This window comes from Myotis nattereri (genome assembly GCF_964212035.1).
Source record: "Myotis nattereri genome assembly, chromosome: X".
Taxonomy (NCBI): Eukaryota; Metazoa; Chordata; class Mammalia; order Chiroptera; family Vespertilionidae; genus Myotis; species Myotis nattereri.
The window spans coordinates 95,131,043-95,147,071 of record NC_138078.1 but is presented as its reverse complement, the minus strand read 5'-3'; the positions used below and the strand labels follow the sequence as shown (position 1 = coordinate 95,147,071).

Genomic DNA, 16,029 nt, shown 5'->3' with positions numbered 1-16,029 from the left:
ACACCTTAAAAAGCAGGAGGAGAGCCTAAGGGAGTTTTGGGACAACACAAAATGAAACAACATTTTATAATAGGGGTATCAGTAGGTGAAGAAATGGAGCAAGGAATAGAAAACCTCTTTAAAGAAATAATAACAGAAAATGTCCTTGATATTGGCAAGAAAAAATTCACAGAGGTCCAAGAAGCACACAGAGTTCAAAACGAGACAAACCCAAAATGACCTACACCAAGACACATCATAATTAAATTGGCCAACAACAACGAAAACATAAGAATCTTAAAAGCTGCCAGAGAGAGACAGAAAGTTGCCTCTAAGGATCCCCCATTAAACTATCAACAGATTTCCCAATATAAACACATCATGCCAGAAGGGAGTGGAATGAAATATACAAAGTGATACAAAGCAAGGGACTGAATCCAACAACAATATACCCAGCAAAGCTATCGTTCAAAATTGAAGGTGAAATCCAGAGCTTCATAGACAAAAAAGGGCTAAGGGTATCAATGCAAGAAATGCTAAAAGGGCTGTTGTAAAAAGAAGAAATAGGAAGGGAATAAGGAACACAGGCATAAAAAATAAAAATGACTACAAACAAGTACCTATCCATAATAACCTTAAACATAAATGGATTAAATGCTCCAATTAAAAAAGGGTAGCTGAATGGATAAGAAAACATGACCCCTATATATGCTGTCTACAAGAGACCCATCTTAGAACAAAGGATACACACAGACTGATAGTGGAAGAATGGAAACATTTTTTTTCAGGCAAATGGAAATGAAAAAAAAAAAATTGGGGGTAGCAATACTTACATCTGACAAAATAGATCTCAAAGTGAAGGCCATAATAAGCGATAAAGCAGGCCACTTCATAATACTAAAGGGAGCAATTCAACAAGAGGATATAATCCTGATAAACATATATGCACCCAATACAGGAGCACCCAAATACATAAAAAACTGGAAGATAATAAGGGTGAAATCCACAGCAATACACTCATAGTAGGCAACTTTAATACCCCATTGACAGTGCTAGATAAATCTTCTAAACAAAAAAATCAGCAAAGAAACATCAATCATAATTTTCTTACTAGATCAGATGGAATTAGTTGACATCTTCAGAACATTTCCCCTAAAAGCTACAGAATATACATTCTTCTAAAGTGTGTAATGGACATTTTCAAAGATAGGCCACATATTGGAACACAAAGTCTCCTCAAATTTAAGAAGACTGAAATCATATCAAGGAGATTCTCCAATCACAATGGCATAAAATTAGAAATCAACTACAATTAAAACAATGAAAAAATCAAACAATTGGAGGTAAAATAGCATGCTATTAAACAATGATTAAGTTACCAAAGAGATCAAAGAATAAATAAAAAGCATCCTGGTAACAAATGACAATGAAAACATAACAATCGAATATCTATGGGACAAAGTGAAAAGCAGTCCTGAGAAGGTAGTTCATAGCTCTACAGGCGTACCTAAAAAAAAAAAAGGAAAAATGGTAATATATTATTTAACTCTACAACTTAATGATTGAGAAAGAGAGCAACAAGAAAAGCCCAGCGTAAGCAGAATGGAGGAAATAATAAAGATCACATTGAAAATAAACAACATAGAGACAAAAAAAAAAAAAAGACAAAGGATCAATAAAACCAAGAGCTGATTCTTTGAATACATAAACAAGATTGATGAACCTCTAGCCAGGCCCACCAAGAAACAGAGAGAAAGGATCCAAATAAACAAAAGCAGAAATGAAAGAGGTGAAGTAATAACCGCCCCAATAGAAATACAAAGGATTATGAAAAAAATACTATGAACAATTCTATTCCAACAAACTGAACAACCTAGACAAAATAGACATATTTTTACTAAAGTAGAAGCTTCCAAACTCTATCAGGAAGAATAAAAAAAAACCCTGAATAGACCATTAACTACTTATGAAATTGAAGCAGTAATCAAAAATTTTTCAGCAAAAAATAGCCCTGGTCAGGATGGTTTTACCGGGTAGTTTTATCAAACATTCAAAGAAGAATTAAAACCTATCCTCCTCAGACTATTCCAAAAAATTCAAGGGGAAGGACACTTTCAAGCTCTTACTATGAAGCCAGCATCACCCTAATTCCAAAACCAGATAAAAACATTACAAAGAAAGAGAATTACAGGCCAATATCTCTGATGAACATAGATGCTAAAATCCTCAACAAAATTTTAGCAAATTGGATCCAGCATTACATTAGAAAGATTATACATGACCAAGTGGGATTTACTCTGGGTATGCAAGGCTGCTACAATATCTGCATATTAATAAATGTGATATATCACATAAATAGAGGCAAAAATCACATAATCATATCAATTGATGCAGAAAAAGGATTTGAGAAAATCCAACACCCTTTCTTGATAAAAACTCTCAGCAAAGTGGAAATAGACGGATCATACCTCATCATTATAAAAGCATTATATGACAAATTTACAGCCAACATCATACTCAATTGGCAAAATCTAAAACCATTTCCTCTGAGTGAAAATGTCTGCCGATGGGACAGCAGACTGCAAGATAGTTTGTGAGTGAGAGAACAAAAGGAGATTGCGTGGACGTGTGGGGAGTGTCTGATTTTGTGAGGGAGGGACAGCTAGATTCCAAAGAAGTTTTGGGGGTGGAAGATCCGGTCCCCCTGACCTGGCAGACTACTGCTGCTGAAATTTCTCCCAGAGCAGCCAGCTATGCTGCAGAGCCCGCACCAGATTGAAGGGGAGACCTGCGGTAATCAGGCAACTGGCTGTGATCAGAACCCCAGCCTTACCTTCAACCGGAGAGACCTTGGATTCCTCCTGGAACCTTACAGCTACAAAGCCCAAGGACCTGCAACCTCAGCTGTGAACCCATGAATGCAAGACTCCACCCTTCCCGACCACAGGGGCCTGGGAGGTCTGTTCATGTGGAGACAAAGAGGCAGAGTGGCACTCCACCTTCTCAAAGAGCAGATAAAAGAACAGCTGAATCTAACAACACCCACCCAGAACTGGCAAATTAAACACAGTTGGTGAGGCAATCAACAGATGCAAATGTCAGAGATCAATTGCCTAAAGAAAGGTAAGCTTTGGGATCCAGGCTAGAGGGAGAATCATATGCAGTGAGAACTGGAGTCTCAGAGGATGACTGAGCCCCACAATCTGCAGCAGTTGGGGTCAGTGTAGCCCGCAAATGTGGAGGGGGGTCCACAGGGCTGCAGGCAGAAGGGGCCTCTAGAAATCAACCCACAGCTGAACTGAAGAAAATCCCGGAAAGGCAGCCTGAAGTTCTATACCAGCTCCACAGAACCAGGGGAAAAAGACTCGCACAGAGACTCGCACATTGCCAGGGGAAAAAGACTCAAGTCTGTGTGCCTCATCTGGCTTTTTTCCTCTTTTTAATCCTTACTTTTGCTTGCTAAGCCCAGTACAAAGGGTCTTCCAATTAAAAACACTCACCGAGACTGCAGGGGAAAGTTGTTTTTGTGGAAACTGGGTATGAGTGGGGACAGACGAACAGAGAACCAGTTCTAGGGCAGTTTGCTCCTCCAATTCAGCCTGGGTAGAGAGGCCTTTTAGCCCCATATATAAAGACAGAAACACTGCCACCCAGGGTTTGTATCAGAAATTGACTCATGTGTGTAAATTCAACTAAAGGCAGGCTAGGAACCAAAGAGAACAGAGAAATCCCGCCAGCTTGAAAATAGGGTTGTGGCTTATGACACAAAGGAGCAGTGGAATGCAGGGAACTTCAATACTGTGCTGACTGCCTGAAATGTAACAGATATGTCAAGCAGAACAGTAGAGGAAGTGAACAACCTTCACTATTTCACATTTTTATTTTTTATCTTTTACTTAAGAAACTACTTTTTTTCTCTCAATTGATTTTACCTTGCTTATTATATTATTTTTTATTTTTAACTATTATTATTACTACTATTACTTTACCCTTTTTAAGTTTCATTTTATTTTTCTTTATTTTATTTTATTTTATTTTGTGATTAGTGTTCTACATTCTATTTTTATTTTCCCTTTAGCACTATTTTACTCTATCTCAATTTTTCCTTTATGCCAACACTCTCTTCCTCACTTTTCCCCATATACATATATTTTCTGCCTCTTTTTTTCCTTCTCTTTCTTTTCTCTTTTACATTGTTTTCCTTTTCTCAATATCATCTTTGCACACTTTTCTATTCCTTAATTCTTTTTTCTCTGTTGGTCAACTTTATTTGGGAGTATTATTATTGTGAATACATTTGTGTTTCGTGCCCTGTGTGTTGTGTCTTGTTGTGTTGTATTTTGTGCCTGTAAGTCAACGCAGGAGAGAGAGAGCTATATAACCAGACACCCTGAGAGGAGTGATCATGGGAATACAAAGAAACAACCCGCATACTAAAGAAAAAAAGGAATCACAAGAAAAGGAAGCAAATGAAATAGAGGCAAGAAATATGGCAGAGAAAGAATTCAGAGCAATAGTCATAAGGTCACTGAAAAAAAATGGAAGATAAATTCAACAATATATGTAAGAACCAAGAGGAAATGAAGAAGAACCAAGAAGAAATGAAAAAGGACATCGCTGCAATAAAGAACTCAATAGAAAGCATCAATAGTAGATTAGAAGAAGCACAGGACCGCATCAGTGAGCTAGAAGACAAAGTAGGAATAAATACCCAAGCAGAGCAGCATCTAGAAAAAAAAAAACTTAAAAAACAGGAGGAGAGCCTAAGGGAACTTTGGGACAACATGAAACGAAACAACATCTGCATAATACTGATAACAGAAGGAGAGGAAACTGAGCAAGGAATAGAAAACCTGTTTGAAGAAATAATGGCAGAAAACTTCCCTGATATCAGGAAGAAACAACTCACGCAAGTCCAAGAAGCTCAGAGTCTCAAACAAGATGAACAGCAAAAGCTCAACACCAAGACACATTCTAATTAAACTCCAATGACAAAGTAAGAATCTTAAAGGCGGCCAGAGAGAGAGACAGAAAGTTACCTACACATGATCTCACATCGGACTATCAACAGATTTCTCAACAGAAACACATCAGGACAGAAAGAAATGGAATAATATATACAAAGTCATGCAAAGCAAGGGTCTGAATCCAAGAATACTGTACCCAGCAGGCTATCAATCAAAGGTGAGGGTGAAATCAGGAGCTTCACAGAAAAAAAAAAAAAGGACTAAGGGAGTTTATCACTACCAGCAATGCAAGAAATGCTAAAGGGTCTGCTGTAAAAAGAAGAAATAGGAAGGGAAGAAGGAACACAGGCATAAAGAATAAAAATGGCGACAAACAAGAACCTATCAATAATAACTTTAAATGTAAATGGATTATATGCCCCAACCAAAATACATAAGTTAGCTGAGTGGATAAGAAAACATGATCCATTTATCTGCTGTCTACAGGAAACTCACCTTAGAACAAAGGACTCACACAGACTGATGGTAAAGGGATGGAAAATGTTTTTCAGGCTAATTGAAATGAAAAAAACAAAAGCTAGGGTAGACATACTTATATCAGACTAATTAGATCTCAAATTGAAGGCCATAACAAGAGATAAGAAAGACCACTTCATAATACTAAAGGGACCAACTCAACAAAAAGTTATAACTATGGTAAACATATACACACCCAATACAGGAGCACCCAAATTAAAACAAACAAACAAACAAACAAAAAAAAACCTTCTGGAGGATATCAAGGGGGAGATTGACAGCAATACAGTCATAGTTAGAGACTTTAATACCCTACTAACACCACTGGACAAATCATCTAAGCAAAATATCACCAAAGAAACATCAAGTGTAAATGACTCACTGGATCAGATGGAATTAATTGATGTCGTCAGAACACTTCACCCCAAAACCATAGAATATACAATATTCTCAAGAGCACATGGGACATTTCCAAAATAGACCATATACTAGGACACAGGCAAAGCCTCTTCAAATTCAAGAAGATAGCCAAAGCCGGTTTGGCTCAGCGGATGGAGCGTCGGCCTGCGGACTGGAAGGTCCCGGGTTCGGTTCCGGTCAAGGGCATGTACCTGGGTTGCAGGCACTTCCCCAGTGGGGGATGTGCAGGAGGCAGCTGATCGATGTTTCTCTCTCATCGATGTTTCTAACTCTCTATCTCTCTCCCTTCCTCTCTGTAAAAAATCAATAAAATATATTTTAAAAAAATTCAAGAAGATAGAAATCATACCAAGCATCTTCTCAGATTACAATGGCATAAAACTAGAAATCAACTACAATAAAAGCAATAAAAAAATCAAACACCTGGAGACTAAATAGCATGCTATTAAACAATGACTGGGTTACCAAAGAGATCAAAGAATAAATAAAAAGCATCATGGCAACAAATGATAATGAAAACACAACAATCCAAAATCTATGGGACATAGTGAAAGAAATCTTGAGAGGGAAGTTTATACTTCTACAGAACTATCTCAAAAAAGAAGAAAAAATGGTAATAAATTATCTAACCCTAAAACTCAAAGAGGTAGAAAGAGAGGAAAAAGAAAAGGCCAGAAGAAGCAGAAGGAAGAAAATAATAAAGATCAGTGTGGAAATAAATGACATAGATACCAAAAAAAATACAAAAGATCAATAAAACCCAGAGCTGGTTCTTCAAAAGGAAAAACAAGATTGATGAAACTGTAGCCAGGCTCACTAAGAAGCAAAGAGAGAGGACCCAAATAAACAAAATCAGAAATAAAAGGGGTGAAGTAACAACTGATCCCACAGAAATACAAATGATTATAAAAAATTACTATGAAGAACTCTATTCCAACAAAATGGACAACCTAGATAAAATGGGCATATTCATAGAAAAATACAAGCACCCAAAACTCAATCAAGAAGAATAAAAAAACCTGAATACGCCAATAATTACTGAAGAAATTGAAGCACTGATCAAAAATCTTCCAGCAAACAAAAGCCCTGGTCCAAAAGGCTTTAGAGGGGATTTCTACCAAGTATTCAGAGAACTAAAACCTATCCTCCTCAGACTATTCCAAAAAATTCAAGAGGAAGACACTCTTCCAAGCTATTTCTATGAAGCCAGCATTACCCTAATCCCCAAACCAGATAAAGACACCACAAAAAAGAGAACTATAGGCCAATATCCTTGATGAAGAGATGCTAAAATCCTCAACAAAATTCTAGCAAATCGGATCCAGCATTACATTAGAAAGATCATAAACTATGACCAAGTGGGATTTATTCCAGAGATGCAAGGATGGTACAATATCCATGAATCAATAAATGTGATACATGACTTAAACAAACTGAGAAACAAAAATTACATAATCATATCAATTGATGTAGAAAACGCATTTGACAAAATCCAACACCCTTTCTTGACAAAAACTCTCAGCAAAGTGGGAATAGAGGGATCATACCTCAACATAATAAAAGCCTTATATGACAAACCTACAGCCAACATCAACTCAATGGGCAAAAACTAATCTCATTTTCCCTAAGAACAGGAACAAGATTGGGATGCCCACTTTCACCACTCCTATTTGATCTAATACTGGAAGTGCTTGCCATAGTGATCAGACAAGAAGAAGAAATAAAATGCATTGAAATTTGAAAAGAAATTAAACTGTCCTTATACACAGATGACATGATTTTGTACATAGAAAAACCCAAAGACTCCATCAAACTACTAGACCTAATAAATGAATTTGGCAATGTAGCAGGATACAAAATTAACAACCAGAATTCTATGGCTTTTTTATATACCAATAATGAACTCACAGAAAGAGAAGTGATAAAAACAATCCCATTTACCATTGCACAAAAAAAAATTGAGATATCTAGGAATAAAGTTAACTAAGAATGTAAAAGACCTATACTCAGAAAACTACAGGACATTGAAAAGAGATAGAGGAAGACATAAACAAATGGAAGAACATACCATGTTCATGGATTGATAGAATCAACGTCATTAAAATGTCCATACTACCCAAAGCAATCTATAGATTCAATGCAATCCCCTTTAAAATACCAATGTCATATTTCACCAACCTAGAACAAATGCTCAAAAACTTCATCAGGAATAAAAAAAGACCCCGAATATTCACAGAAATCGTGAAAAAGAAGAACAAAGTTGGAGGGATCACAATACCAGATATCAAGCTATGTTACAAAGCCACAGTTTTCAAAACTGCCTGGTACTGGCACCAGAAATGACATATACACCAATGGAACAGAACAGAGCACCCAGAAACTGACCCAAACCATTGTGCTCAATTAATATTTGACAAAGGAGGCAAGAACATACAATGGAGTCAATACAGTCTCTTCAATAAATGGTGCTGGGAAATTTGGTCAGATACATGCAAAAAAAAAAAATGAAACTAGGTCACCAACTTACACCATACCCAAAAACAAACTCAAAGGGCTAAATGTAAGACGGGAAACCATAAAAATCCTATAAGACTCCATAGGCAGCAAAATAGCAGACATATGATGTAGCAATATCTTTACAAACACAGCCCCTAGGGCAATAGAGTTTAAGGAGAAAATAAACAAACGGACTACATCAAAATATAAAACTTCTAAATAAAATTTAAAAAAAAAAGAAATATAAATAAATAAATAAATAAATAAATAAATAAATAAATAAAACTTCTGCACAGTAAAAGAAAGTATCAACAAAACAACAAGAAAGCCCACTGCTTGGGAGAACATATTTGCCAATGTTACCTCCCATAAGGGTTTAATCTCCAAAATTTAATGGGAAGTTATACAATTTAACAAAAGGAAGATAAACAATTCAATCAAAAAATGGGCAAAGGACCTAAATAGACACTTCTTGAAAGAGGACCTAGAGAAGGCCAAAACCCATATGAAAACATGATCAAAGTCAGTAATCATCTGAGAAATGCAAATCAAAACAACAATGAGGTACCATCTCACACCTGTCAGAATGGCCATCATCAACAAATCAACAAATGACAAGTGCTGGAGAGGATGCGGAGAAAAAGGAACCCTCATGCACTGCTGGTGGGAATGCTGACTGGTGCAGCCACTGTGGAAGACAGTATGGAATTTCCTCAAAAAGTTAAAAATAGAACTCCCATATTACCCAGTAATCCCACTTCTAGGACTACATACCAAGAAATCAGAATCACCAATAAGAAAGAATATATGCACCCGTATGTTCATAGCAGCACAGTTTACAATAGCTAAGATTGTGAAACACCCTAAGTGCCCATTAGCAGATGAGTGGATTAGAAAACTGTCGTACATCTACACAATGGAATACTACCCTGCTATAAAAAAGAAGGAACTTTTACTATTTGCAACAGCATGGATGGACCTGGAGAGCATTTTGTAAGCAAAATAAACCAGTTGGAGAAACATAAATATCACATGATCTCACTCATTTGTGAATTATAATGAACAACATAAACTGATGAACAAAAATAGATCCAGAGACAGAAAAACACCAAACAGACCATCAAACCTCAGAGGGAAGACAGGGGAAGGGTGGGTGTAAGAGATCAACCAAAGGACCTATATGCATGTATATTAGCATAAGCAATGGGCATGGACACCCGGGTAGTACATGCTTGTCCTAGTGAGTGGGAGTGGCCAGGAAGGGGTCAATGGAGGAAAAAGGAGACATATGTAATACTTTAAACAATAAAAAATAATAAAAATAAATAAAGCTTCGAATTGCTTATCTGAAAGGATAATTGTTATTATTTGTAATTTTTTTAAATTTTTCAATTACAGTTTACATTCAATATCCTATATCATAAAAGCCTAATATGCTAATTGTATGACCATTCATTCAATTGTTCAACCTGTCGCTATGATGTGCACTGACCACCAGGGGGCAGACATTCTGACTGGTAGGTTAGCTTGATGCTAGGGTCTCACCAATCAGGACTGGGCAAGATGCACCAGACTTACTCTGGAGCCCTACTTCAGTCCCTCCCCTGCCCTAGGGTGCACTGGTGGTTTCCCAATCCATGATCCCTTGGGGGATTTTGGAGAGTTGGTTTCTGCCTGATCCCTGCAGGCTAGGGCGAGGGACCCCACCAGTACACCAGGCCTCTCGTTATTTTATAGTAGTTTCGGGTATTCAGCATAGTGGTTAGGCAACCATATGCTTTACAAAGTGCTAACCCTGATATTTCCAGTACTCAACCTGCACCATACATATTTATTACAAAGCTATTACCTATATTTCCTATCCTATGCTATACTTTACATCCCCAGAACTATTTTTTTAACTACCAATATGTACTTCTCAATCCCTTTACCTACAAAAGATAATTAAAATTGATAAACTTCTAGCAAGATTGATGCCAAAAAACAAACATAAATTACCAATACCAGGAAGAAAGAGGGGATGGGAATTATAAATCTTACAGATAGAATAAGGATTAGGCAATATTATGAATGACTTTAAGCCAATTAAAAACTTAGGTGAAACAAAAATTTCTTTAAAACACATTTACCATATTATTTATAGTAATTTAAAGTGTACAATATAGTGATCTGGCATATGCATTTCTTAAATGTGATCATCCCACTAATTCTAGTAATTATCTATCAATGTGCAAATTTATCACAATATTACTGACTATATTTCCCAGAACTGAAGAAAGATAAAATGGAAAAAAAGAATATTCTCATATCATCACATATATTAAATTCATCTCCAAAGTTTTCCCATAAAGAATACTTCTACATGCAGGCTCAGATAGTTTCACTGTGAATTCCATAAAACCTTTAAGAAAAGAAATAATGTCAATTTTATTCAAATAATTTCAGAAAAAGCATTGAAGGGACCACTTCCCAACTTATTTTATAAGACCCACATAGCCATGATTCTCAAAAAAGACAAAAATGTGCTTGATAACTTTCTCTTTATCCTATTGAGTAGGCACAATATGATTTAGTGCCATTCTGTCTCAGTGTATTCAAGCTTATATAAAAAATGTCCATAGACTGGGTGGCTTATAAATATCAGAAATTTGTTTTTCATAGTTCTGAAGGCTGGAGGTCCAAGATCAAGTGTCTATTAATTGCTCACTTCCTAATTTATAGATGGTCATATTTTCATTGTGTCCTCACATGGCAGAAGGGGCAAGGAAGCTCTCTGGCCTCTTATTCTACGGGCACTAATACCATTCATGAGGGCTTCACCCTCATGAACTAATTCCCTCCCAAATGCCACACCTCCAAATACTATCATATTGGTCATTAGTTTTCAGCATGTTCATTTTAAGAAGACACAAACATTAGTCAATAACATTTTCTAAACTCATCTACTATTACTCAACCTCTTTCTCTCTTTTTTTTAAAATATATTTTATTGATTTTTTACAGAGAGGAAGGGAGAGGGATAGAGAGTCAGAAACATCGATGAGAGAGAAACATCGATCAGCTGCCTCCTGCACACCCCCCACTGCGGATGTGCCCGCAACCAAGGTACATGCCCTTGACTGGAATCGAACCTGGGACCCTGGAGTCCGCAGGCTGACGCTCTATCCACTGAGCCAAACCAGTCAGGGCAACCTCTTTCTCTTTATGACCCATGCACACTAGCTTTCTTTTTGGTTCTCCAGAGTACAAAGCACATTATAACTTCTGGGCTTTTGCAAAGCAGTTCTCTGGTATGCTCTTCACTCCAGAGCTCTCATTTTCATACAGACCTCTTTGAGAAGCCTTTCCTTTCTTTCCCTCATTTTGCCTTGATTTATTTTTATTTTACCACTTATCCCTACCTTACTGTATTATGTTAAATTTATTTATATTCATCTCTGCTACCATAATGTCAGGCTCACAAAAGCATATAGTTAATTTTATTCAATGTTGTATCCCAAGTGATGACCCAAAAACAAACAAAACAAACAAAAAACCTGAAGTGATGACCCAGTAAATATTCACTGAGTAAATGAAATTAGCGCAGTAAAAAAAAATCTAGGATTAAATGTTTTGTAGAGTTAGAAAATACCTCAAGTTAACTAGACCAATCCCATTTATATAGGAGCAGTGCCTTAAGCGAAAAGAGCTACAGAGATCAAATCGCATATTAAAGTGACAGAATTTTTGGTGAGAGATTCAAAGCTAGTGTTGAGGTTTTCTGATGCCCAGCTTGGTGCTCTTTCTTCTGATCTAATCTGCCTCATGCTGTCAGTAACACTGAGAAAAATATTATAGAAATACTTTTCTGAACTACATAATGTCATTCTGCTTAATGAAAGAAAGATACTAAACTATGGCACGGATTTGCTATTTTTATTTAACCAACCAGTTTATTGACCATCTACCATGTGCAAGGCACTACTTCCATTGCAAAGGTGAACAAGAAGTGAATCTTTCAAGAGTTTTAAATCTAGAAAAAGGAATAAACTCAATTAATGTAAGAGAGAAAATGATATCTCATGGGTAGCAAAAAGTACTACAGTATATGGGACCATCCATAGGAGAAAATAATAATGCATAGCTGATTCACGTTTATAAAGGCCTTGATAGAAGAGTTAATATTTGACATGGGCCTTTCAGGATGAAAAGGGCAAATAAACAGAGAATGGCATAAACAATGGCATAGAAAATAAAAATACATGTGTTCTGGAAAAAGCAAATAGTACAGTTAAGCTAATCCATGGGGTCTCTGTGATGTTATAGTAATCAATAAAGTTGGAAAATAGTTTGGGGAAAGAATATAGAAGGCTTTGCATAACTGACTAAACAAAGAGGTTGTGTTTCATTTCCTAGGTGTTCAACTATCTTTGCTGAATATTAAATAAACAGAGGATCTTTTTTCTTTTGGAAAAGTAAAATGACATGTATCAGCCGTGCTTTAGAAAGTTTGATCTGGCAACTGGGTATATGATATATTGGAAAGACAGTTTTGTGATTTGTGGAGAAATAAGGGGAAGTCATTCAAGGTAGAGTCAACAATATGAGAACACTAGAGGAAGGAACAACCAGTATAGTTTTGTGGGCTTAATCAATATAGTGTTAACATAAGAAGCTGCATAAAATGAAGTTGCATAGGAAGGGTGAAGATAAATTATGGAGAAGATTGAAAGCTAAAGAATGTAGTTTAGGTATAAACTACATATATTATTTTAGAGTGAAGGCATGTAGCTTAGTTTGGGATTGGATATGGATCAGGCAAGAGGTAAAGATGCTCTGAACAGGAAAGTGATGATGGAGTTTTTCAATTAGTGTTTAAATAAATCATGCAGAATTTGAAATAATTTACTTTAAAGGAAAAAAAAAGAGATGATTATCTAATTCAGTGTTGTGCTCTACATCAAAAAATTTCAAACTTTTTTTTACCACAAGGCATAGAAATAAATATATTTTATGTTGTGACTCAATGCACGTGTGCACACATACTGGTATACACACAATTGAAATAAAATATCACAGATATACTTTCTCTTATCCAAAATGCTAGTATATTCTGTTTTTTATTTCAGTTAAAATATCAATCACAACATTTAATACTAATTTATAACCCACTAATGTTTGAAAAACACTGTCCTAGATTTAGTCCTAGTGATTTGGATGTCACTAACTCACATATAGCTCCAGTCATGGGATTCACTTTAACCATCTATCTGTTTAACCATGTACCAAGAGTTAATCAATTTGACCTAATGCAAATAATTTAAAGCCTGGAGAAATTATGTCTTTAGAAACCTATCTCTTTCAAATGCTTCATTTGAAAAGCTACTTCCCTAACTCACATGGGACTACATCAATAACTTCGGGTACAGTTTCTGCCACCAAACACACCTCAGTCAGAGTAATCTGCCTAGATCTGGCACCCTACTAACTAGTCCAAAAAGCCTAAACTATGTGCTTTAGCTTTCAAGAGCCTCCATAATTTACCTCTACCCTTCCTATTCACTTTCACATTCTACAACTCCTCATGTTCAAATTATTGATTAATCACCAAAAACATATTGCATGTGTCTTCCTCATATTGTTGCCTCTGCCTTGAATGCCCTCCCCTTATTTTTAAACCAATTACAAAACTGCCTGCCCTGACCAGTTTGGCTCAGTGGATAGAGCGTCGGCCTGCGGACTGAAGGGTCCCAGGTTCAATTCCGGTCAAGGGCATGTACCTTGGTTGTAGGCACATCCCCAGTGGGGGTTGTGCAGGAGGCAGCTGATCGATGTTTCTCAATCATCGATGTTTCTAGCTCTCTATCCCTCTCCCTTCCTCTCTGTAAAAAATCAATAAAATATATTTTTTTAAAAAACTGCCTAACCTAGCCCATCTTCTTCATGAGATGTATTCTCTAATTGCTCTGCCTCACACTAAATCACTCAACACACACACTCAAAATACAGGTGTTTGGCTTTATATAGTGTGCTCTCTAATTATCTCACTGCATTAGATTTATCTCCATAACTTTTGGTAACATGATTAGTTAAAAGAACATAAATTTTGGAACCAGATTGACCTAAATTCAAATCCTAATTCTTCCATTTACCAGTCATGTCTCCTTTGGCTAATTGCTTTTCTAAGCCTTAAGCCTCATTCCCACTGAATACAAATAATAGCATCCACTCACACAAGGTTATTTTGAGCGTTACATGAGATAACATGTATAAAAGATCTAGTACGATGCCTAATATGTGCTGAACAGCTATTTTCTCCTGCATGTTCTTTCACTGAAAACAGGTTTCATATCTTATACAGAACATCTTACACAGGACTGAGTACATGGCAGACACTTACTAAAATATGGTTATTTACTGATCAATTCACTCTCTACTACCATTGTATCTAAGTAAATTAAATTTCCCCAGTCAATGTAGTCAATGAAACAGCTCAAAAAGAAATGAAAGTAAACCATCTGCTTTTTTGTTTGGCTTACTTTTGTTGAAAATTAGTAATGGGAGGTTCCTAAAAATGTTTTGAGAAATAAGGCTAGCAGATAGATATTTAAAAAAGCTGTGCTTTCTCCTAATGATCTTTTATGTTGCTGTGACTCTTCCTCTACTCTAGCAGTTTCCTTTGTTGTATTTTCCTCTGCAAACTAAATTGTACCAGGGGACTCAAAAGAGAAATGTCAATTTTGTGGCTGTGATCTATGCTGCAAAATCTTCACATCTGTGTTGCTTGAAAAGCTCCATACTATTAAAAAATATAGCAACTCTAATGTAGTCCTATTCTCTCATGAAATATGCTCATTTCCTTGACTCCAAGAAAGCAGAGCTCTGGTAAACATAAGCTATATGAACTTGAGGAACTTGTCCACTGAACTGTCAGTAGTGGTTACAGACCCCGGAATAATCTATCCTATTGTTTCCCACATAGGACAGGTAAAGCAAACAGCATACCATTTACATGTAGAAAAAATGTTTTTAATTACAATATTTTTGCTCAACTCTCTAATTTTAGTTATATCCTATTACAAATAGTTTGAACACTGTGATGTAAATATGCTAACTCCTTAAATAAATTGTATCTGTTACTGCTTTGAGACTGAATGTCAGAGCTGAAAGGGTCCTTAGATTGTGAGGTACTGAGCTCATTCTTAATGGGCAAATTGAAGGTTTGTATTACTTTGTCTAATAATTGTACTTTAGAAATTTAAAGATTACCTGAGATATAAACATATGGTTCACAGAAAAGTGAAATGTAAATAGTTTCACATTATATGAAAACTTGTTTAACATAATAAGATACAAATAAACCTACAATTAAGATACATGGTTTCTCTTATCTGCTTGACAAATAGCAAACATTTGGGAAAAAAAAAACTATTAACTGTATTAACAAGAATTTGAGGAATTAGGCATGCTCAGATATTGTTGGTGTCATTAGACATATGTATAAAATTTCTGGAAGTGGAATTACTGAGCATTTGTTAATATAACTGTTGATTCTATCGGCAGTGTTATAAAAATAGTTTTGAACTTGTATGGTTCCAATAAAAGGGTCTTGGTGCTCCAAGGTCCCTTTGGCCACACTTTGAGAACTACTGTTACAGGCAATAAAAGATAG

At 36.1% G+C, this 16,029-nt stretch overlaps 1 protein-coding gene across 1 annotated transcript in view; it reads right to left on the bottom strand.

The window, feature by feature from the left end:
• The window catches only part of IL1RAPL2 (interleukin 1 receptor accessory protein like 2), a gene marked incomplete at its 3' end in the record, with an annotated part of 1,466,967 nt that overhangs the window by 568,682 nt on the left and 882,256 nt on the right, over positions 1–16,029 (bottom strand). The gene's annotated exons all lie outside the window — the stretch shown is intronic.